Source organism: Nelumbo lutea, chromosome 3 (assembly GCF_056320005.1).
Source record: "Nelumbo lutea isolate HS-2025 chromosome 3, American lotus-T2T, whole genome shotgun sequence".
Classification (NCBI taxonomy): domain Eukaryota; kingdom Viridiplantae; phylum Streptophyta; class Magnoliopsida; order Proteales; family Nelumbonaceae; genus Nelumbo; species Nelumbo lutea.
In genome coordinates, this window is record NC_142686.1 from 64935440 (window position 1) to 64961380 (window position 25941).

At 39.0% G+C, this 25941-nt stretch overlaps 1 long non-coding RNA gene across 6 annotated transcripts; it reads left to right on the plus strand.

Annotated features, from left to right (window-relative positions):
• The first annotated feature begins 13708 nt into the window (after nt 1–13708).
• Nucleotides 13709–23782, plus strand: LOC148865351 (uncharacterized). 6 transcript variants are annotated; one of them, XR_016109470.1, is made up of 8 exons: nt 13729–14841; nt 18099–18207; nt 18303–18390; nt 18492–18575; nt 19140–19220; nt 21813–22933; nt 23333–23420; nt 23641–23782. It is a non-coding gene; the product is annotated as an uncharacterized LOC148865351 (long non-coding RNA). The 6 variants fall into 6 exon arrangements; XR_016109467.1 differs by having other exon boundaries at nt 13710–14841; nt 18492–18570; nt 21813–23420; XR_016109471.1 differs by having other exon boundaries at nt 18066–18207; nt 21813–23420.
• The last annotated feature ends 2159 nt before the right edge of the window (nt 23783–25941 follow it).

Consider the following 25941-nt stretch of genomic DNA (forward strand, 5'->3'; position numbering starts at 1 on the left):
TGTTTGCCAGTTCGATCTCCAATTGTGGGAGAAGTCAAGATTCGATCTTGACATCAGTTTTTTGAGAAAGAATTGATAGGAAGCTGTGCGACGTGTCATCCTGCTGTTTCTTGCGAAAGACAGAATTCTTGGAGAAGAATACTACTGATTCTGCTCCATCCTGCACTGCACCATCTTCAGTGGGAGCAGTCGTTAGATCCTTCCTTGGGCGTGAACACTTTCATTGGGAGATATTATTTCTCCGTATTAGGTATAATCCTCTTGTACTCCTTTTGGTTCAGATCTGGTTCAATTTATGGTTCAAGAATGATCCTTAGAAAATATGATTTTCTAAATACGGAATGCGATTCCAAGTTGAAGGGAGAGAAAATTTTTTGAAATTCGCCCCTTTATTCCGCAAGATTTGGGCATCCATACGATGGATCTCTTCTTCCTTCAGTGGTATCAGAGCCAGGTTCAAATCTTGAACCAATTTGTTTTAGATCTGAACCTGCGCAAATGGGCAGAAGGCATTCTACCCGATTTGCGCAGATATGGGTTTTGGGAAATTTGTTCCCAAAATTGATGGGCAAATAATCTGAAATTAATTTTATATAAATCTGATTATTGTTTAGAATAGTTCTTTATGATTTTCTTGATTTATGGGTTGTTGGTACAAGAGGAGATCGAATTCTTGGTTTGCGCAGGGAACCTGCAAGATTTGCAGTTTCTTAGTTTATTCATTACATTTGGTCAGTAAATAATTTTTTTATTTTTTAGACTGAATGTATAGGTATTTGATCTAATGTAGTTATTAATAGAAATAGGATTTCTATTTATTTTATTTTTGGATCGAAGATGGCAGCGCAAAAAGGAAGATTTCGTAGAGAAGAAAATTTCGCAGATGGAAGAAGTACAATCTGCGATTTTCAGTTTATGAAACTACAAACTGTGATCTAACCTCTGTTTTGCAGGATGGATTGTGCGAACAGCCCGGTTTGACTGATTCTTGATTTCCTTTTATCAGTATTTAATTTCAGATTATTTTCTTGAATTAAAGATTTAATTAAAGATCAAACCCTAGACCCATTTGAACCAAGATTGGTTCAAACTATTTGGACCAAATGTAGAGTTTAATCAAAGCTGAAAGTCAGCCCTAATTTTCACTCTAATGGGCCTGAGGATTGATATTTAATTAAATGGTTAATTCGGCCCAACCTGTAAAGGCCTAGTTTTAAATAGTTAAAACTGCCAAAAGCTCACTTCAAAGGTTAAAGCTATATGGGCCAAATTGGGTAACCCTAATTCAGCCCATTTACCTAGATAATATTAATGGTTAATATTATGAATTTAAAACGGGCTTCCAATGGGCCTTACAGATGATTATATGATTGGATCAATTTATCCTTGCATAGATGTATGGATGTGTGATGTGCTACGTACATGGGCCACAAGTGCTTGGCCCATGCTCAATCGGCAGTGACTCTTGCGCACACCATGGCTGAATGCACATCATTGCCATGCTGTCCCTTTTGCTCATTGGATGACCTTCCTCAATGGTGGGCCCCACACCTCATCAAGTGGTTACATGTAGAACCCTAGCCAATTTAGGCCCACAGAAATCTGACTTTATCAGTGGGAGCCACTTTGGTTTGACTTAAATCAAACTAGGGCGTAATAATTGTTCCCTCCAGCTAATATGAGTGCAAGTGAAAGGGAGATTCATATGATGAACTCTCTAAAGGCCATCCATCATTAGCATGAGGATGGGTCCTTCAGTAATGAGGAAACGCACCAGAAAATGGGCTATCCATTTGCTGTTGGGCTTATCTGAGAGTTTCATAAGATGATAGGGGTGTCATAGACCGATGTGGGAGGGGCTTCACCAGAAAATGGGAACTCTCTCACGGTACCTTGGTGTTCACGAATATGATGGGTAAGCACTTACTGGACAGAAAGGTTTACCTGAAAATGGCTCTGAACCTTGTCTGACAGAGGCCAAAGGGAAAACTCATATGATGAGTGGATATGATCATTCACAAAAAGGTGGTGGGGTTTTACAGCTGAAACAATTGGCTCCATGCACCCTATGTGATTTCCCACATTTCCAAAGACAATTCGTAGTCTCCGTCACTAAGAAAGGAGGGAAATCTCAGAAATGAATAAATGGAAATGGAACGTAGATTAAAATTCATATCTATGTAATGAACATGAATCAAATTAGGTTGTGGACTGATGTTTGCTTTTTTTATCAGAAAAATGTTAAACAAACAATTTGCAAAACTGCTTGATGACAACAAGCTGAAGGGCCCAAACTATGCCAACTGTACAGGAACCTTATGTTGGTCTTAACCTCTGAGAAATTGGACAAGGTAGCCAAGAATCCTACCCCGGATCGTCCGGGAGATTGGGCTTTCGAGGCTCGGAGAAGAGAATACCAAGAATGGGAGGAGAAAGACTCCCTTGCCCGCTCGTATATTGGATAGTCTAAAGACAATGTACGAAGAGCAAAATCGTTCCAAGGGCCAACAAGTTCACGACCATTGTCTCCGAATGATGGGATATATCAACGAACTAGAGGCTCTTGGATCCGGGCTGGATCTGGTAATACAGATCGATGCTATTGTCAACTCTCTACCTCCATCCTTAAATCCATTCATCATGGATTACAACATGAACAAGCTGAATGTCAGCTTGCAGGAACTCAGCAATATGTTGTAGAGGGCCAAAGAATTGATTAAAAATGATGAACCCATTGCCATGATTCTTGAAACTGGCAAATCGGGCTAGAAAAGGAAGGCAAAGAGAAAGCCCCAGAAGAAAGGCTGCCAAACCCAAGAAACAGAGGAAGGACAAGGCATCAGATGCTTGCCATTTTTGCAAGAAGACCGACAACTAGAAAAGGAACTGTCCTGCCTACCCGTAATCCAAGAAAGGTAATCTCGGAACTTGTGTTATAGAAACCAACTTATTCGTAGCTTTTGTGTCCTGGTGTATTGACTCAGGGGCTTCAACTCATGCGTGTAACTCATTGTAGGGGTTCAAGGTAAGCAGAAGGCTGAGTGAAGGAGAAGTCACGCTCTACTTGGGGATTACTACAACTGTTGCAGCCGCGGCCATAGGAACTGTGAAATTACTTTTTAGAGAAGAAACTATTGTACTGAAAGATTGTCTTTATGTACAAAATTTAAGGAGAAATTTGATTTCTGTCTCAAAACTGTGTGCAGATGGTTATTCTGTCTTCTTTAGTAATGCGATTACTATTAAAAGAAATAGCGGATTCATCGCATACGGGGAACTGGAGAACGGTCTCTATGTTCTACATCCTTCTCTAGAAACTAACATAACCAAAACTAAGTCAGCTGAAATCCCCAAGAAGAGAGCCCGTGATACAGTTAATCCCACGTGTCTGTGACATTACCGACTTGGCCACATCGGTGTTGACCGCATCACAAGGTTGGTAAAGGATGGTCCTTTGGATTTTTTAACTGTAGAAGATCCTACCACCTGTGAGCCTTGCCTACAAGGCAAGATGATGAAACGGCCATTTAACGGTAAGTCTGAAAGATGTACAGGCACACTTGACCTTATACATACTGATGTATGTGGTCCCTTGAGTGTTAGGACACGGAATCAATACGTGTACTTCATCACGTTCACCGATGATTTTTCACGATATGGTTACGTGTACCTAATGAGACACAAGTCTGAATCCTTTGAAAATTTCAAAGAGTTCAGACAAGAGGTCGAAAAACAGTTAGGGAGAGAAATTAAATCCCTTTGATCAGTTAGCCCCTCATGCTACACCACAACTTAACGGTGTTTTAGAGAGGAGGAATAGGACCTTATTGGATATGGTCCGGTCGCTTCTCATAAACTCTGAGTTACCCACATCCCTTTGGGGGTTACGCATTAGAGACTACGATTTACGTGCTGAATCGGGTTCTAACCAAATCGGTTCCGAATGAACTTTGGACCGGAAAAAACCAAGTGTCAGACACTTGAAGATTTGGGGTTGTCCAGCACATGTTAAAAGAACAAGTGCAGACAAGTTGGAATCCAAGACCAGCCGTTGCTGTTAGACAATTTTGTACTTTATGATGATGTACTTTATAAATTTATTGTAAATGAATAAAAGAGCATATTTGATTCATGTTCCCTTGGTATGTTTCTGTGTAATAGCCTTAAACAGGACACTTAATGAGACTCGTGTTAGTTTAGAATGTTCACAGCCAATGGGTCGGTCTGGGGAGACATATCTTGACAAGGCTGACACGGTGGTGCCACCAAGTCGGTTGGGGTGGCCTGTCTCAGTTGCCAGGGTGATACCATAGGCACATATAGTGTAGGATTAAATGAATCTATGAACTGGACCAGATTTCCAGTATTGCCCTGCACCTTGGTGATTGATGGGCAAAACTGGAAAGTTATACCGGACCCCTAGACTCGATTATGATACTGCACTAGGTGTCGGATTGGGCTGTCTTTGATATACCATTCAGTGAGATCCTTAGCGGGGGTCAAAACCTAGGTATGTTAGGACAGTCTGAGAATTCATCTGAGTGGGTGATCATAGTGATAGGATCAGCGCCTTTATTGAACAAATGTAATGATCGGGGATGCACTCTCACTGATGGAAACCAAGACTGCCGGCAGTCGATTTCAATCGTTGAGATTTGTTTTGCAAAATATATTCTATATGAGATATAAAAGTATATATATTATGGTTTCAAAATGATTTGCAAAAGGTTTTAATTCCTGGGATCCATATAAGCAGAGAGTGCAACACTGTTCCTTGTAGCCGAGGGAGAGGTCCTCTCTTGTCGGGCAGTGTATGATCATTATGGGCTGAGAGGTTAAGTGTAAGACCATTGAGTATGATACCTGATGGGCTAATCTTGCATCTGCCCACAGTCCCTGGGTGTTACAAGGTGGCTTAGCCCAGGGACCACTTAGGGTAAGTGTTGGGCCCATAGAGCCCATGAGATGGGTTTTAGGGGGTGCACTGCCCATAACAGTGTATTCGGCTAGGCCTTGTAACAAAGGCTGGGCTGAACCCATGTGGCTGATGTGTAGATCAATGTTTAGGTCCCACGCCATACAAGGAAGCCAAGCTGGGCAGCAGTTTGGAAGGCTAAGTGAATACATAACCTTAAATGGGCATTACGCCCATTTCAAACTGGGCTGGTTTGACCAGTCAATTAAAGGGGCGAATTCTGAGATGGATCAGCTGATAGGATTGTGCCCAGACCCTATCTAGTTAGAGAGTCGAAGATCTTAATAAGATTTAGATCCGGAAGCCTCCTAATTAGATTAGAAGATGGCTGATCTGATCTGCAGATAAGATAAGGGTTATCCCTCATCACTTAAAGGGACTTCTAATCCAAATATGATTTGTATCAGTAACTCCTAATGGGATTAGGAGCTGATCCCTTTAAGTCTATAAAAGGAGGAGGGGGCGACAACCTTTAAACATGCAATACACAACACCTATCTTCAAAGCTGAAATCACAAGAAGAGAGAATTCTGCTCCCTACGAGTACTCTCTTGCCGCCTCCTTCCTGCAGCCGCCGCCTCTAGCAGTTCGACCTCCTACTCTCTACAGGAGTAATCAAGATTTGATCTTGACACCAATCTTTTGGGGAAAAGATTGATTGGAGCTGTAAGCCATCCTGTTCATTCTTGCGAAGGGTCAAGTTCTTTTGGAAGAACACTGTTGATTCTGCTACATCCTGCACTGCGCCATTTTCAGTGGGAGCAGATTTTGGATCCTTCCTTGGGCGTGAACACCTCCATTGGGAGATACTGTTTCTCTATATCAGGCACATCCTCCTTGTTACTTCTTTTGGTTCAGATCTGGTTTGGTTAATGGGTCAAGATTGATCCTTGAAAAATATGTTTTTCTAAAATAGGGAATTTGATTCCCTGTAAAGATGGGAGAAATTTTTGAAATTCACCCCCTTATTCTGCATTCTTTGGGCATCCATGTGATAGATATCCTATCCCTTCAGTTGCCTGTTTGTGGGCTACCCAGAAGGCTCTGTAGGTTGCCTATTCTATAACCCAAGTGAGCAGAAAGTGTTCTACAATCGAAATGCACAATTTTTGGAAACCGATTACATCCTGAACATCCATCGTCAGGAAGTTGTTCTTGATGAGGAGAGCTCAGGAGCAGTGGGAGATGTCCCACAAGTTCCAGGTAGTGACCAACCTAGAAAATCCACTCGGGCATCCAGGCCGCCAGTCCGTTATGGTTATGACCAGGATAGTTACTTGGTGGAAACCTTGACTAATGAGGAGGATCCCGTGACTTACGCGAAAGCTATGTTGGACATAGATTTCCAGAAGTGGGTGGAGGCCATGAGAACAGAGATGGACTCAATGGAGACCAATGGAGTCTGGATTCTAGTAGATCCACCCTCTGGGGTAAAAGCAATCGGTTGCAAATGGATCTACAAGAGGAAGAAGGGCCCCGATGGTAGGGTTGAGACCTTCAAAGCTTGTCTGGAGGCGAAAGGGTACACTCAGAAAGAGGGCATCGATTATGAGGAAACCTTTTCGCCTGTGGCCATGCTTAAATCCATTAGGATCCTGCTAGCTATAGCAGCTTATCATGATTACGAGATTTGGCAGATGGATGTCAAAACTACATTCCCGAATGGAGATCTTACTGAATAAATCTATATGCAGCAGCCGCAAGGCTTCATTGTTACAGGTCAGGAAAACAAGGTATGTAAACTTAATAGACCCATTTATGGACTTAAGCAAGCTTCTAGAAGTTGGAACATCCGTTTTGACTCTGGTGTCAAATCGTTTGACTTCAAACAGAATCCGGATGAACCCTTTGTTTACAGGAAGTATAGTGGAGATAAGGTTACCTTCTTGGTTCTGTATGTAAATGACATTCTACTCATTGGGAATGATGTAGGAATGCTAACTACGGTGAAAGTATGGCTTTCACAACAATTATCCATGAAAGATCTTGGAGAAGCCTCCTATATACTAGGTTTTCGACTCTATAGAAATAGATTGAAATTGATAAAAGGATTATCCCAATCTGCTTACATTGACAAAATTGTCAAAAGATACAACATGGAAAACTCCAAGAAAGGAAATGTTCCTTTCAAGCACGGTGTCACTCTCTCCAAGAAGATGTCTCTCAAGACTTCTGAGGAGACTGATGGCATGAAAGACGTTCCCTATGCCTCTACTGTTGGGAGCATCATGTATGCCATGTTGTGCACTCGTCCTGACATTGCTCAGGCAGTGAGTATAGTAAGCAGATTTCAAGCCAACCCAGGGCAGGAGCACTGGACTGCTTTGAAAAACATACTTAAGTACCTTCGAAGGACAAAAGAGTTTTGTCTAGTATTCGACTGCCAAAGAAGCCGTGTGGATGAAAAAGTTTGTTTACGAGTTGGGAGTAGTTTCATCTAGCACATCACCCATCCCATTGTTGTGTGACAACAATGGAACCATTGCTCAGGCTAAGGAGCCACGAGCCCACTCGAAGTCGAAGCACATCAAGAGGAAGTATTAGGTACTGCGGGAGATTGTTGGTAGAGGAGACGTCCTGATTCAGAAGGTAGCGTCAGCGAAAAATGTAGCAGACCCATTGACGAAGCCACTATCACAGAAAGTGTTTAAGAAACACGTGGAAAGCATGGGACTCCGACTTGTACCTGATTGGACCTAAGTGCAAGTGGGAGCTGTTAGACATTTTTGTATGCCCTTAGATTCAATCAGAATGATGTACATTATGAGTTTATTGTAAATGAATAAAAGTGCACATTTGATTCATGTTCCCTTAGTATGTTCATGTATAATACCCTTAAACTGGACACTTAATGAGACTCGTGTTAGTTTAGAATGTTCACAACCAGTGGGTGCCACCAAGTCGGTTGGGGTGGCCTGTCTCATCTGCCAAGGTGAGACCCTAGGCATATACAGTGTGGGATTAATTGAATCTATGAACTGGACTAGATTTTCAGTATTGCCCTGGACCTTGGAGATTGATGGGCAAAACTAGAAAGTTACACTTGACCCCTAGACTCGATTATGATATTGCACTAGGTGTCAGATTGGGTTATCTTTGATGTACCAATCAGTGAGATCCTTAGCGGGGGTCAAAACCTGGGTATGTTGGGACAGTCTGAGAATTCATCTGAGTGGGTGATCATAGTGACAGGATCAGCCCATTTGTCGGATAAAGGTAATGATCGGGGATGCACTCTCACTGATGGAAACCAAGACTGCCGGAAGCCGATTTCAATCGTTGAGATTTGTTTTGCAAAGTATATTTTATATGAGATACAAAAGTATATACATTATGGTTTCTAAAATGTTTGCAAGAAGGTTTTAATTCCCGGGATCTATATAAGTGGAGAGTGCAACACTGTTCCTTGCAGCCAAGGGAGAGGTCCTCTCTTGTCGGGCAGTGTATGATCATTATGGGTTGAGAGGTTAAGTGTAAGACCATTGAGGATAATACCTAATGGTCTAATCTTGCATCTACCCACAGTGGCTTGGCCCAAGGACCACTTAGGGTAAGTGTTGAGCCCATCGAGCCCATTTGATGGGTTTCTGGTTGGTGCACTGTTCATAGCAGTGTATTCGGTCAGGCCTTGTAACAAAGGCTTGGCCGAACCCATGTGGCTGATGTGTAGATCAATGTTTGAGTCCCACACCATACAAAGAAGCCCAACTGTGCAGCAGTTAGGATGGTTAAGTGAGCACATAAGTTTAATGGGCCTAAAGCCCATTTTGAACTGGGCTATTTAATTAGTTAAATATGGGGCAAATTCTGAGATGAGTTAGCAGATAGGATATATCCACTCAGAGAGTCCAGATCTGAATGTGATTCAGATCTAGAAACCTCCTAATGAGATTAGGAGAAAGCTAATCTAATCTACAGATAAGATAAGGGTTTATCCTTATCACCTAAAGGGATATCTGATCCAAATCAGATTTGGATTAGCAAGTCCTAATTGGATTAGGAGCTGATCCTTTAGGGTTACAAGAGAAAAAAGGGGTGGCAGCCTTTGGTAGAGATAATTCACATCCTCCTTGAGATCTGAACACACAAAAGAAAGAATTAAGCAACCCTGCAGAATTCTTTCTTGTTGTCTCCTTGTTCTTGTCGCCCTGTTTGCCAGTTCGATCTCCAGTTGTGGGAGAAGTCAAGATTTGATCTTGACATTAGTTCTTTGAGAAAGAATTGATAGGAAGTTGTGCTTTTGTGCCATCCTGTTGTTTCTTGCGAAGGACATAATTCTTGGAGAAGAATACTGTTGATTCTGCTCCATCCTGCACACACCATCATCAGTGGGAGCAGTCTTTGGATCATTCCTTGGGCGTGAACACCTTCGTTGGGGGATACTATTTCTCTGTATCAAGTATAATCCTCTCCTACACCTTTTGGTTCAGATCTGATTCAGTTTGTGGTTCAAGAATGATCTTTAGAAAATATGATTTTCTAAATAGGGAATGCAATTCCTAGTTGAAGGGAGAGAAAAATTTTTGAAATTTGCCCATTTATTCCACAAGATTTGGGCGTCCATACGATGGATCTCTTTTTCCTTCAGTAAGACCATTGAGGGTAATACCTGATGGGCTAATCTTGTATCTGCCCACAATCCTTGGATTTTCATAAGGTGACTGGACTCAATGACCATTTAGTGTAAATATTGGGCCCATTAAGAGTCTATGGTGATGCAGTCAGGGGTTCACTATGTTTTACAGTAAATTTGGTCATGCCTTGTAATAGAGGCTGGATTGAACCCATGTGGTTGATGTGGAGATCAATGCTAAGGTCCCACCCATACAAAGAGAGCCAAGTTAGCCAGTAGATTAAAGGGTAAGTGAGCTATGTGAGTTAATGGACCTAAAGCCCATTTCGAACTGGGTTTAAATTAGTTAATTAAAAAGGGGCAAAATTTGATTTATAACTTGATTTGGATTAGCTAAAGAATTGGATAAGTCTTATCCATTTAAGAGTCTAGATCCAAATATCAGGTTTGGATCAAAAAACTCTCTCCTAATTAGATTAGGAGGCTGATACAAAGAAGGCTATATAAATAGGAATGAATTCCTCAGTTTACACTCACTCAGCAGCCTGTAGAATTCTCCCCAGTTCTTGCCGCCTTTCCCAGTTTGATTTCTACCTGTGGAACTAATCAAGAAATGTTCTTGATATTGTTTCTTGCTGGAAGAAACAATTCTAAGTCATGCTCACTAGCCCTTGTTCGATTCTTGTTGAAGAATTCAGGTTCTTGCTAAAGAACCATCCTACTGATCCTGCTTCATCATACACTATGTCATCTTTAGTGGAGGCGGGTTTTGGTCTTCTCTTTGGGCATGAAAACCTACACTGGGAGTAAATGTTACTTCGTATCAGGTATATCCCTCACTTCCCTTTTGGTTTCAGATCTGGTTCGGTTTTGATTCAAGAACGAACTTTGAAAATGTTTTCTAAATTAGGGAATACAATTCCCGGATGGGAGTGAAAGAAAATTTTGAAATTTTGCCCAACCTTCCTGCAGAGTTCGATCATCCATATGATGGATCTCCCGTCCCTTCATGCACCTTAGTATACCACCATCGCACCTTAGTATGTCGTTATTGCTCCTTACTGCACCTTCATTACACCTTAGTATACCACTATTGCACATTAGTATGATGCCATTTGCTGTCATCACACCTTAGTATACCACCATCACACTTACAACAACCTTCATCGCACCTTAGTATGTTATCAATGCACCTAACTACACCTTCATCGCACCTTAGTATACCATCATCACACCTTGTTGCACCTTCATCGCACTCAACCTTTAGTATCCCCAAAAAAAATTGTACAATTCATGTCTTGTTTATTTTCATTTTTGGTCTTTTAGGTTTTGAGTTCCTCCACACCCCCCTCATTTCCTTTGGTGGAATTTTAGAAAAAAAAATGCAAAATCCTTTTCTACATAAGTGACTTTATTTAGTCTTATCTTTGAGTAGCTGTAAATTGTAGATGTTTGTTTTATTCCTTTACATCTTTAGTTTCTTTTAACAAGCATCAAAAGAATTTAGCTTTCCTTAGATTCCCAAATGTGGCCACCTAAAAATTTGTAGAATTATTTATAATTTGAACATATGGTTGCATTCTCCCATTTTTCTTTATTATTTTTCTATTTATCTTTCTATCTATTTTGCATACTTGAACACTCACAACAACATACACTTTAATGGAAATAGAATTAGAATCCCATCTTACCTATTAAAAAAAGGATAACAGGTGTCTGCCTTGGGACTTTGGACCTTATAAGTTCTAACAAAACCCTTTAAATTAGTCAGCAACTAAAGAAGCCCATTTGTCCATGGGTGGAGGTTTGAAGGCTAGCAACCTTGTTAGAACCTTTGAGTCTAGAACCCAATAGTGCAATTAATCCAAACTTATTTTAACCCAAAAGACCCCTTTCAAGATTATAATGGAGCAAGTCTCTGATTAACCTCCAATTGAGCAAGATTTATCGATTGTGCTCTACTAGGGTGACTTAACCAAGATCAAGGACATACAAGCATCCTAGCTATAATAGTTAATTGAGTTCAATGCTTTGTGCCGTCGCCCCAACCTTGACTTCCCTAAAAAACTTTAAAATCCCAAAATTTCATAAGTATGACGGAATGTTTCTAATTGGATTTGATGAAAGATTGTTAGCTTAGATATTCTCCAATAGCCTAAAAGGAGCCGCTTTGGATTGATATACCCAGTTTAACCTAGACAACCGAAAGGCATGGAGCAAATTGGTAGAGCAATTTATCAAGTGCTTTGTCTTTCTTCCATTACCAACATTAAGTATTCTAGAACACCTCACTCAAGGACCAAATAAAAACTTCATCAAATATTTGAAATGATGGAAGATGGTGTCTGTCAAAGTGAAGAAACCTTTGCCATAGGATGATGCGGTTAGGATTTTTATCAAGTCACTTAGAGAACCCATTTACTCTTTAATGATGGGGCAAGCTTTCTAAGACTTTCATTAATTGCTAGAGAATGGAGAATTAAGAATGAGAGGATCCCCATAAAACCCATAAGTCCACCAAATGAGATCAAAGAACATATTGTAATTACCATCATACATCAACCTTCCTCTTTAACACAGAAACATTAAACTCTAATTGATCCTTTCAAAAGAAGAGTCAAGAGATGGTTCACTCCACTCCCTTTACATTCTTAATTGCTTCCTTAAATAATTGAAAATGGATGGTTAATTCTTTTGTCACCAAAACGAGTTCTTAATCCTCTACTGAAGAGCTTCAAATTAGATGAGTATTGTGCATATCATCAATGATTTAGACATTCAACAAAAAATTGCATAGTTCTTATGGCATTCAAGGTCTCATCGACATTGGACGGTATCCTTCAAAGCATTGCTAAAATATGTATCAAATTTTCACTATTTTCAAGAACTACGGCCAGTTTGATCCTTTATGAAGGGTATGTAGGCAGCGTAGGTAGTGGCACTTGGGTGCAATTCGGATAATAAAATAAAAATAAAACCTTATAAATAAATCAAAACAAATTTGTAGCTAAGAATATCAAAGAATTACTTTGTAATCTCCTTAGGATTTTTACCCAAACACCATATAGGTTCCAACCCATATAGTTTATGCATTGCTTGCATCATTTTTACATTCTATGCATATACATTGTACTTTCCAAAAATTTCACTTATGTTCATACCATGCATGTTTTCATGTTATCTAAAGTTTAATGCTCCTTATAGAAAAGATGGCCGCACTAACCAGAGATCAACTTAGAATCTAGCAAGAAAGAGCTTCGAAAAGTAGTCAACTTGTTAACCTTCAAAGTTGATTGGTTAATCTCTTGGATAGGAACAACACTTTCGCCTCTTGTTATCTCAAGTCCTACACCACCTACTAAGTTGTCCAAGAAAGAAGTAAATAAGTTCACCTTGTTACCTTGCTAGCCTTTTCAACTTTTGCCCATCTTGATCGAGAAATGATACTTTCATTTGTTGTCTTGGAAACCTCACACACATCCAAAGACTTTCATTCAAAATGCTTACTATTCTTACCATCAAGGACTAATACATGAGATTAATGAATTATGCCAATTGAAGCATGCTATCCAATGCCTCATTAATAATAGCTTGCATAACCTTGAGCTCGAGCTTGTAGACATCATACCACCTAAAACACATTTGCATTGAGCTTTGTTTTGCTAATCTTTGTGCCTTGAAAGTCATTGTACTTAGTTTGTTACTTAATAAAAACTTATATTCTTTTGTCTTTTGTTTGTGTCTCAATACTTATTCCCAAAAAACAACAAATTTAACTAAAGACTTACAACAAGTCGCATGGATATATTATTGAGAAAAGTTGATTGTTGATTGAAAATTCAAATAAGAAAATATTCAAAGAAGGGAACAACCCAGGTAGTATAAACACTAAAGAAGGCAATTGAGTAGTGCAAAACAAAATCTACTTGTAATAACTCTTCCTAAGTCAACATAAAAGGAATGTACCTTTACAATTCTAATATCAATTGTTGATTAATCAAAGAAAGAACGAGAAGCCCAACTGATTAATAGCGGCAGTTTTAAAGGGGCTAAATGGCGACTGCCTGTAGTTTTAAAAGTTGTGCTTTACCCTCTACCACTATGCACATTTAAATGTTTTATTTAAAAAGTATAAAAAGCATCAAGCAAAAATACACCACCAGTTTAGTTGATAAAAAACTCTTCGTGCACTCATAATATTTCGTGCGTGAATTCACTCGCCTAAGGCCTTAAACCGTTCCCACATTTTCAATGGTCAATAAGGAGAGTGGAGATAAGGGTGGAGGAGCAGAGCTTATTGCTGAGGTTGAAGGAGATGAAGCGAGTGAGAGTCTGGTGAGTGCGGGTTTAGCATCGATGTTCCAGTGAGCCTCGGTTTTAATCAGGGCCCAAACCCTTGATTCCTCTTCGCATGAATCGGTAGATGAAATGCAGGGCGGCGATGGAGGTCAGTAGAATATTTCATCGGATGAGCGACAAGTAGAAGTGGCAGATTTGAAATTGATTAGGTAGGAAGTTGGAATTAGGGTAGACATGAGGGAGTGAGAAGTGTCGGAGTCGCGCGTGAGGTTGGGGCTGAAGGCAGAATCCTTGAGGGAGTGTTTGCTTGGTTCGTTCTCTCTTTTTCAATGGTAAAATCCTTCTAGGGCCAACAATAGCAATATCTGCTATATTAATTTCCATTTCTTGAAATGGTATCAGAGCTACATGCCTTTCAGTTGCAAATGTGCGGTACAGATGGTGACATCAGTATTGTAGTGTTTGGCTGGGACTAAGTGGGCTAGTGCAAAGCCATAGAATGGTGGGATGTTACCATCCATTTGTCAAGATCCTATACGATCCATTTGTCGGGATACTAATGTGAGGTATCCCATAGAATGGGATGTTGTTGTGGGGTATATATGTGCTTGGGTTCCCCCCTTTTTAGGGGTGAGTTCTCCTAAGGCACGTAACAAATGATATCAGAGTCTACACTATGCCTCCCAGTTGCAATCGTGCGGCGCAGGTGGTGATGTCAGTATTGTAGTGTTCGGCTGGGACTAAGTGGACTAGTGCAAAGCCAGCTTGTGTGGGCATGGGAACTACGGAAGCATGGTGGGATGTTACAAACCATTTGTCGGGATGCTAATGTGAGGTATCCCGTAGAATGGGATGCTATGATGGGGTATATATATGCTTGGGTTCCCTCCTCTAACAGCTACCTTTTACGGATGAGTTCTCCTAAGGCACGTAACAGGCTCCATCAACATTCTTATACCAATTAGCACGCCTACCCCCTATCTCATCTTTAGAGGTAATGTACTTTAACAAATCAATAAATCAAAATTTCTTTCTCCTAATTCATATTGTTAATAAATATAGTATAATTTTGTAAAATGGTGCTCCTAATGTTTTTAGTTTCCTCTAAATTTATAGAATTAGTAATGAAAGTTCTGTCGGATTTTGGGAAGAATGGAGTGAACACCCTGTGTTCTCTTAATATTTTCGACTTCAGGCTAGCCCAAACTTACATCTCTAGCCCAAAAAGTACGGCCAAGAGTTTTCTAGCTGATTCATCTCTGACAAATAAAGTAAACTTGAACTTTTTCTAATTTCCATCCTAGCTTACTTCTTTTGATCCTAGATTACTACCTTATAAACCCATGAGAAATATTGTCTAAGAAGACGTTCATACATATACGTATTAGTGATGGCTTAAAGAATCCATGAAGTCCTGATCCATTGTTTAGTTGCATGGGGTTGGATGTAGTGGTGCAAGAGCAGAAGAGTATTAGTGATGTGGACGCGTATTGGGAACAGCAGCAGCAATGATCCGGTGTTCTCATCCTATCCAATTCGGCAACAACAGTCTTATCCATTCGGCATATTAGATTAGATTATCTTGTTATTCTTATCTTATCTTATTAAGTTAGTAGATTATTTTATCTTATCTTATTAGGTTGCCTTATCTTATCATAATAGGATTAAGAGAGACTTATCTTATCAGATTAGGATTAAGAGAGACTTATCTTATTAGATTAGGATTAAGAGAGACTTATCTAATCCTATCAGTCTTATCTTATCAAGATAGAACAGGAGGTATCCTTATTCAGCAAGGAGTTCCCCTAGGATTAGGATTCTTGTAATCTCCTATTTAAGGAGCCACTATTAGTGAATAAAGGCATCGAATATTTAGTCAAGAAGAGAGTAAGGAGAGTTGGTGATCTCTTGAACAAATCACTAAGGCACCAAGATAGGTACCTCAAGAAAAGGAAGGGACAAGGGAAAAAGGGAGGTTTTCCCCGTGGACCAACCCATGACGACATCCTATTCCTGGGCCCATAACAATTTGGTATCAGAGCAAGGCGTCATGGGTGATTTGGAGCAGTTGCCGTCTAGGGTTCACGAACTCGAGCACCGGCTCGTGGAGACCAGCTCGGAAATATGGGAAATCAAGGACGAAGTCAGGGAGCTACGGCGTCTGATGGAGTTATTCCTTTCTAGCAAGGAGAGGAACACAGAAGGGGCGGCAGCCACTAGCGGCTGCCGACCGGATCTTCTAGTCTTCTGGCGAGTAGCAGATCGTCAACCAGGGGGCTGCGGTCATTCCCAAGTACAACAGGTTGGAATTTCCGCCGTACAACGGCAACGGTGATCCCTTGGGTTGGCTGTACCAGTGCGAGCAGTTTTTTCGCAATCAACAAACAGACGACCGAGACAAGGTACGCCTAGCCGCCTTTCACCTAATGGAGGAGGCACAACTCTGGTTCTATTGATTGGAACAGGAAGATCCCGGGCTCAGTTGGACCCAGTTCAAATCCTACTGCCTTCTTAGGTTTGGGCTTCCACTGACAAGCAACCCCTTAGGTGAAATGATCAACCTCAAACAGACGGGAACAGTAGCTGAATACCGGCACCAATTCCAGACCCTCCTTGCCAGAGCAACTTCGGTATGACTGGACCAACAAATAGACATGTTCACCACAGGGTTAGCAAGACCCTTGAGGGTGGACGTGGAGATGGAACACTCCCCAACCTGGTCACAACCATGAATATAGCTCGTGCCTTCGAACGCAAGCTACAACTCAGCCGCGGAACCTTCAGTATGGGGTGGCCTCCATCAGCATGGGCATCCCGGAATCACTCGGAATGGCTCTATATTCAGCAGCCAGCCAAGAACGGAAGCCACAGACGAGCAACAATTCCAGATCAGCATCCAGTTGGGGAGCAACGTCATTGCATCCCCTATTAAGCACTTATCCAAGGCTGAGATGGCGGAACACAGGGTGAGGGGACAATGTTTTAATTGTGATGAACTCTACTCAGCAGGGCACAAGTGCAAGAGACATTTCTGCCTCCTGGTGGAACAAGAGGAAGATGGGGATGAACCCTCTTCATTGGAACCTGATCCAGGAGGGCAAAGTCATTCCACCTATCCGGGATTCCTTTGACCGTGTTTCAAGACACCCATCCTGAATTCGAGCTTGAGGACAAGCTCGTTGTCCAAGAGGGGAGTAATGATGTGGACGCATATTGGGAGTAGTAGCAGCAATGATCTGGTGTTCTCATCCTATCCAATTCGGCAGCAACAGTCTTATCCATTCGGCATATTAGATTAGACTATCTTGTTATTCTTATCTTATCTTATTAAGTTAGTAGATTAGATTATCTTATCTTATTAGGTTGCCTTATCTTATCAGAATAGGATTAAGAGAGACTTATCTTATCAGATTAGGATTAAGAGAGACTTATCTTATTAGATTAGGATTAAGAGAGACTTATCTTATCCTATTAGTCTTATCTTATCAAGATAGAGCAGGAGGTCTCCCTATTCAGCAAGGAGTCCCCCTAGGATTAGGACTCTTGTAATCTCCTATTTAAGGAGCCACTATTAGTGAATAAAGGCATCAAATATTCAATCAAGAAGAGAGTAAGGAGAGTTGGTGATCTCTTGAACAAAGGAAGGGACAAGGGAAAACAGGAGGTTTTCCCGGTGGACCGACCCGTGACGAGATCCTATTCGCGGGCCCATAACAATTAGCTGCAAACAAGTTTTTTCCTTTCTTTATTGTAGGAAACAAATGATAGGTTGGGTTCATCATCTAGCCGGGGATTCTACAACTAGGTTCCATGGTTAAAGCAATTAATAGATAATTTGGATGTAAAAAACTACTAACAGCCAAACAAGGCTGTAGTTTTCTACTAATAAAAGAATTAAGATGGAGAGAGAGAGAGAGAGAGAGTAATGACAGAAAAATTTAACAAAAAAATCTAATATTCTTCTCATGTTCTGTTTAGTGAAAGAAAAGATAATTTCATAAACAAAAAGAGGAAAAAGAAAATGTATGAGCACTCTTCTTTTGTCCTTTTCTTTCTCTCTCCTCAAATTCCTTTGAATCTTTTATATTTTGATAGTAAAGCCCTAAATAAAACATAAGAAATATGTATTATATGATGGGCTGTATGGAAAGAACATAATAAGTTGCAGACATGGTACTAAAACCGTTTGCCTTTTTTTTGTGATTTCTCATATTTCAGGAGTCTGATTTTGTGGCTTTGCTTTATTTATAGACCTCTTATTGGTAGCAGAGCAAATCATGTATTGCAAAGAAAATGATCTGCCTTTGTTTGGCATCTCTTCATTGACAAAGTTAGACTTCAAATGCCGCGTGAGGACATGGTCTGTAATGTTGCTTTTACATTCCATTGGTTTTTGGGGTTATCTTTCTTGTATTTAATATTTATTGTTTATGGTGGTTGTTCCTATTTATCCAGAAACGAGCTCTACATTTTATGGTGGTTGTTTATGGAATGGAGGCTACTACAAACAAGAGTGGACATATGATGGAAAGAGTTGTACAAGGTTAAACCTCATTCCTCCTTGTTTTATTATATATTTTTGAACATTTTCCTTTTCTTTATTGTTGCTATTCTATTCTTACTCTGCCCATTTCTTTTCAATAGCATCAAGTGTTGGAGTTGAGAAAGGTTGAAAACGATCTTTAGTTCAAATAAGTAGCTGATTCTTGTAACGGTCCCTCTGGTAAGGTTGGCACCAAATGATCTATGGAACCCATTTACTCACCATAGGAATCATTGTTTAGTCCACCCATTATCTTTTGTTGACACAATATCTGGGACCCACTTTTGAGAATGAAAACAGACAATAAAGAAAAAATGGACTTTTACCGTTTACAGGTTGTGAAAGTAGTGAAAACACATTAATTACTTTGGTCCCATTTTCTTGAGAAATCCCTCAAGGAAATGACCACATAGGCAAAACCTCCTCAGGCTTCTTCCCTGAATGACTTGACCAGAAATCCCTCTGCAAACAAAATTATGAGAAGCCCTAAAAGGGCCACTATCCAATGTTTGTCCAAGCTATTTAGGGTCATGGGAGGGATGGACTGAATATGGAAGTTACCTTTGGCATTTTTTACAGTGTCCACTCTCAGGCTCCACTAAAATCTCACTTGTCAGCAAGAGGTTTTGCTATTGTACCAGGCAATAGCCTCTTTTATGAAAACCCTAAATCTATTTACTTATAAGCTCATTGCCAATGATGACTTTGTTTTTAACAGGTATGTCACCTCGGATCTTACTTCTCTGCAGGTTGCTGCTGGAGAACATGAATTAAATCATGAATGTAATTTGATGCACTGGTCTCCTGAGGACTTTGAAACTAAATTATAGGTATGGGACATAATATCTTTTCTTTAATAATCATTTCCTCGGTGCAAAATTGAAAATGGCTGGTTGGAGATTCTTGCATTATTATTATTGTTAATCGTGACCAACATGCAATCGCATCTTTGGCTTATTGGTTGGAAGTGAGCAAAGAATTTATTTAGTACATTTCGCATTTTTATTTCAAAATTCAACATTTGAAATTTTTGATAAACAGTGATTCCAAGGCTGGCTTAACTTCTTTTTATGGTTAATAACCAAAAAAGCTTAACTCATCAAAAAATAACCAAAAAAGCTTATTAATTACTTTTCTGTTCTGTAAAATTTTATTAATGATTAGAATGTACAAAACTTAACTAATGCAAAATTTCTTCTTTAGTTCAATGTTCCACCACCCTCTACACCCAAAATATAATTCTATCTAAATAAAAAATCTTTCCACTTGAAAAATCTTTTAGCATGGTTTCCCCATCAGTGAGGAAACAAACATTTGCATATGTTTGAACAAAAGGTTTTCCATTATCTTCATAGATTCTACAGTTCCTGAATTCCTCTCCATCCAAATACTCCAGCATACTACATGAGAAACCATAGCCGCATCAATTTAGTCATTTCATTATAAGGGGTGATCATTTCTAGCCAAGCCTGCCTCAGTCCACAAATTTCCAGGCTTGGGCCTAGATTTGTGTCCAGGCTTGGCCTGGGTCCAAGCCTACATCAGACCCAAAAATTTGTGGCTTGGCTCTGGCCCAGCCCAGAATACTCATAAGCTTAATGAGCCATTACTACTATAGGTCTTCTTGCAAGGATTGGCAAATTAGTAGAAATGGACAAAATAGAGAAAATAATACTAAGAAGCAAGCTGGGATATTATTAAATGAAGTTAAGGTTAAAGAACTATGAAGCCACGTGATTTTGGAGGACCCGATTACTCACAAATATGGACTTTTAGAGGTTGAGATCTTAATTAAAAAGGTATCTTCATCCCATCAGTTGATAAAGAACTATGAAGCCATGTGAGATGCTGAGCACCTCAAGCTTGAAGGCTGATACTGGAAGACATTATCAGAATTGGCATTAGAAATAATGGAATTGATTGGTTGATTTTATACAAGGAAATTATGATTTATGAAAATGTCTTGACAAGAAGTCATCTGAAGTCTTGTGGATCTCATTTGACCTATTGGTGCATAATGTGCAGATAGAGGGAATAAAATGTGAATAAACTATTTATTGATTGTGATTTGGAAAGGGTAACTGAAATTTGGAGATTCTCCCTTGCACTATTCATGGTAATGTGCTTGAACTATTTTGGGATGTCACAATATATGTCATGATCTTGTTTTTCCTCTAGGTTGCAGGATCAAATCCTCTTGAACATGATCTCATTTGTACTATGTTGGAAGCTTTGGAAGTATTGAAATAGTCTTCTTTATTATACAGGGTCATCCCTTTTCTACAATTTGCACAAACATTAAATCTTTCTTTCTAATTTCTTTTTTTTTTTGGGAAGAGGATCAGTGGTCAGTTTTAGAATGTCAGTCTTGGTTTGAACAAGCTTTATGGTACACCAATCACATCTTTTAAAGGCTTTAAAAATATAATAAATTGAGAGATTTTTTGTCTATTGCAGGAGATAGGCATCTTGCATATTAAGATCTATGAGGATGCTCCATTTATAATTTTATAATTGACTTAAATTCCTGAATGGTTTGCGAATAGGATCTTCTTCAAAACTTATTTTTAGAAAGAAAAAGGGTTTTCAAGTTTCCATGTTAGAAAGAAAAATCCCTCAAGTATTGAAGCTTTAAGAAATTCATATTCTATTGTGGATTTGTAATAGTTTATATGCTGCAATGACAGAGTAGTCATACAAATCATCTCAAACCTAATTATTCTACTTTTGTAGGCTTCTTCAGGCTGCTATTGGTGGATTTTCATCTTTTTTTCCTGATTATCAGGAAAGAGTTGCAAGACATAAAGCAGCCCATTTGTTATGTAATCTTTATTGAGAAGAATTTATATAGAAAGCATCTCTTCCTGATATAAAACAATCAATAGTCAAAGATGTCTTATTATAACATGACTGGAAAAGGTCCCATTCAACTTCCAATCTGTCATCCCTCTAAAGCACACAGCAAGGTGGAAAAAACATTTTAACTTCCTGTTATAAATTTCCCTTAGGCTCTTTTCTATGGCCCTCAAAATAACATAAAAGAGATTTTTTTTTTTTCTTTTTTTCTCTGAGACATTTCAGTTATATTTCTTCCCATTTCACACCAAGACCTCGTTTTTCTACCTCTTCTACCTCAAATTAAAATGTCTTATTGAAACATTAAACACCATGAAAATTTAATCCAGTAAGGTTACCATCCATTCAACTGATAGCTTTCTATCTCACTATGATTTTTTTGGCGTTCAAAACTTAGTGATATATTAGATTGTTGGCATCACCAAATTGGTCATTACTATTTGTCTTTGCTTGGTCAGTATTCTACATCCACCAGCGTCTGATATTAGTTACAAATGATGCTCTACCATTGATGTGGCTTAGATTTTCCAATTAGTAATTTGTTGATAATTTTTTTCATTTTACAGTTACATTTCTTCCTCTGTAAGACAGAAGTATGACGAAATCAAATTTCCATTGAGTCTCAGTTGCTTACTTGATTGGCCTTCCTATTCTGGAGTATTCATTGGATATTGGAAAAGAGCATGTCAATCTGGTTGGTGAAAGGCTGCAGAAGCTGATATACAGTGGGCAGCTTGATGCGAAGGAACTAGACATGTATCGGTTTGATTAGATATAAATATTGGAAATCCAAATTTAATTAATATCTTCTATTTCTATAGATTGAACTAAAGAGATTGTGTAAATAGTTGCAACAATTTAATTAATATCAGTTTGATTAGAGATTGTGTTCCTCAAGATACATTCTCTAGGGCTGTGATCCCTCACTGGATGAGATGACACTAGGGCTGAAGTCCTTGGGGGTAATCCACTGCTTTTGGAACATGATGACAAAATGGACCCAAATCTCATTTAAGAAAACGAAATTAATCAATAATTGAGAGACGGACTCCATTACATTGCATGGGGCATATTTATTTTCCATGTCCTGTCCCCATGATATAAGGTGGCCAGTTGTTGAGATCTTGTCTAGGAAAGTAGTCCATATGAGGAATGAAAATTTTCAAGGAAACAAGTTGTGTGTTTCTCACAAGGGCTGTGCAAAATGACTTTACTAAGAAGTAATCATTCTGATTCATTATCCATGTTTTCCTATTTTTTTCACCTAGCCTTAGGGTTGTATTTACGAGTGGACAGGTCCATGTGTTTCCTCTCTTTTTGGCAATTTCTTTTTCCTCTCTTTTACTGATTGCAATCTGAAAGCATGTGAACAAATGTTGTTTATAAATGTGACCATTTATTTTGTTAAATGGTTCATTTACTCCTATTTCGTTTCTTTGTATGTAAACACTTAACCTTAATGGAGAGGCACACAAAATGGTTAGACAATTCCACCATTTTTAGCTGTATAACACGCCTATTTCTTCTATCAGGACGCTAAGCGGTCAGGTTCTTTTGGATGGACAGAGAAGGCATCAGTAAATGGCTTTGTTTGTAAGGAAAGTTTGGGTGCATTGCATTAAATTTGGTTATTCTACATGTGGTCTGAAGTGAGACAATCCAAACTGTTTGCTATTGAGTTACTGAGGTACAATGATTTTCTATAGATGCCTATTGGTCTTCATGATCCTCTTTCTGCCTAGGGATCAGAGACTGGTCCATACTGGGAAATGTTGTTACCCAAAAGTATAGATTTTGGTGGCCATATTTCTGCTTTTAAGGATGGATGCATGGATGAGATAACTCATCTTTCAATCCTGTTTCTTGTTCCATCAAACAAGTAGTTTTGGTGGTCTGACCTTCATTTTCTGCCATAGAATTTAGTCTATGAGATTGTATGTTGAAAAGGCAAAAAAAATGACCAACTTGATTACAGTTGCATCTGATTTGGTGCACAAGGATGCACAGCCAGAAAACTCTCTGACGATGTATTTTGATTGGATGATTATAATTTTTCTAATGTGGTGGATTTTCATCTGGATTCTAGAATATCACCTTCATGGGATTGATTCGTCTCCCATTCATCTGGTGCTGCAATGAGTGGAGAGTAGCCTCATCTCATTATTGCATCTTGGGTTAGTTGTCTTTTATTTAACATTGACAACTTGTTATTAATATACTACAAATCTTCTTGTTCTATTGAACATAGAAAACACATGATAGGGTTAGATTTGGTTACCATTTCCACTGATTTTTGTCCATTATGCTTTCTCATTTTCTAAGGGTATGAATTTTTTTGTTATGAGGGTATGAATTGAATTGCCTCTTCTTTTTTTTTTTTTTTTTTTCATCTAGCTTCTTCCTCACACATTCAGTATGATTCGGAAGAACTGAATTCAACCTGGAGCCGGGTTCATCATTGGGCATCCTCTCATTTCTAGATACCACTATGATGAGAATAAAAATTATTATATTTTTATCCCTTAATATTCAGTCATTTACACTTATTTAGTACCTAATTAGACTCATTATTCTTGAATTTTGATTTAGGACACGAAATAATCAGGTAATTTTACACAGTTTCAGTGCCGTACGGTAATCTGGGCATAACTCTTCCATCCGAACTCTAATTGTGATAATTCAAGATGCATTGGAAAAATAGGGAAAAACTCTACAACTTTCATGTTTTGCGTTTTGATAGATTGCATCAAGGTCAAAATCGAGCCCTAAGTCTTAGCCAATTCGTAGAGAAGTTCAGTTAGTAGAGAAGCCCAATTCACAAAAAAGCCTTACAACGACCCAATTCGTTGGAAAAGCTCAATACGAATTTAACATGCATGAATAGGATTTATCAAAGAGTGATGTGATTACTATTATACGAAATAACAAATTTCTCGCATACGGAGAATTTAAGAATGGTTGAAATCGCTCAGGCAGTGAGTGGTAATCAGATTCCAGGCCAACCTAGGGCAAGAACATTGCATTGCTATGAAAAACATACTTAAGTATCTTAGAAGGACAAAAAAGTTTTGTCTGGTATTCAATGGTAGCTCATTACAAATCTAGGGGTATACTAATGCCGACTTCCAATCAGATCCAAATGATAGAAAGTCTATATATGTATATGTTTTCACGATAGTATCGTGTGCTATTTACTAGAAAAGCAACAAAAAGGGATCTTAAGTAGTAAGAATAACAGTTCACAACCCAAGCCGAATACATTGTTGTAAATGAGACTGCCTAATGAATGAAGGTGTTTATTCTAAAATATGGAATTCCGCACATCACCCATTCCACTATGTAACAACACTGGATCTACGGGAGATTGATGTTTAAAGGTAGCATCAACGGAGAATGTGGCAAACCCATTGACAAAGCCACTGATAGTGTTTGAGAAACACGTGAAAAGTCTGGGACTCCGGCTTATACCAGATTGGACCTAAGGGAAATTGGAAGTTGTTAGACAGTGTATGCCCTTATCTCCAATCCAAATGATATACCTTATAACATTTAATGTAAATGAATAAAGTATATATTTGATTCATGTTATTATGGTGTGTTTCTGTGTAATATCCTTAAACAGGACACATATGAGACTCGTGTTAGTTTAGAATCTTCATATACATTGGATAGATCTAGAGATATTTATCTTGCCAAGGTTGACACTGATGTGCCATCAAGTTGGTTGGGGTGACTTGTCTCAGCTACTAGGGTGAGACCTAAGGTACATGCAGTGTGGGTTTCTTGAAACTTTGAACCGGACCAAAATTCTAATATTGCCTTAGACCTTGGAGATTGATGAGCAAAACTAAAATGTTACACTTGACCCCTAGACTCGACTATGATACTGCACTAGGTGTCAGATTAGGCTGTATTTGATATATTAATCAGTGAGATCCTTAGAGGGGTCAAAATATGGGTATGTTGGGACAGTTCGAGAATTCATCTGAGTGGGTGATCATAGTGATAGGATCAGCTCCTTTGTTGGACAAAGTGAATGATCGGGGATGCACTCTCTCTGATGGAAACTAAAACTACCGGCAGTTAATTTCAATTGTTGAAATTTGTTTTGCAAAATATATTTATATATAGATATACATATATGGTTTCAAAATGTTTGCAAAAGGTTTTAATTCCTGGGATCCATGTGAGTAGAGTTGTAACATTGTTCCTTGCTGTTACACAGTTGTATGCCCTTAGTTCCATTTAGTTTGATGTACTTATGACATTTATTTTAATTGAATAAAATGCATATTTGATTCATGTTCTTGTGGTGTATTTCTGTGTACTACCCTTAAACTAGACACTTATTGAGATTCGTGTTAGTTTAGAATGTTCATAGCCGTTGCATAAGTCTGGGGAGATTTATCCTATTAAAAGGCTAACACTGGTGTGCTGCCAAGTGTTGGGACGACCTATTTTAGCTATTAGGATGAGACCCAAAGCACATGTAGTGTAGAATTATTTGTAACATTGAACCGAATCAGATTTTCAGTATTGCCCTGGACCTTGGAGATTACTGGGCAAAACTGAAAAATTACACCTAACCCCTATACTTGATTATGATACTGCACTAGGTATCGGATTAGAATGTCTTTGATATGCCAATCAGTAAGATCCTTAGAAGGGGTCAAAACTTAGATATGTTGGACAAAT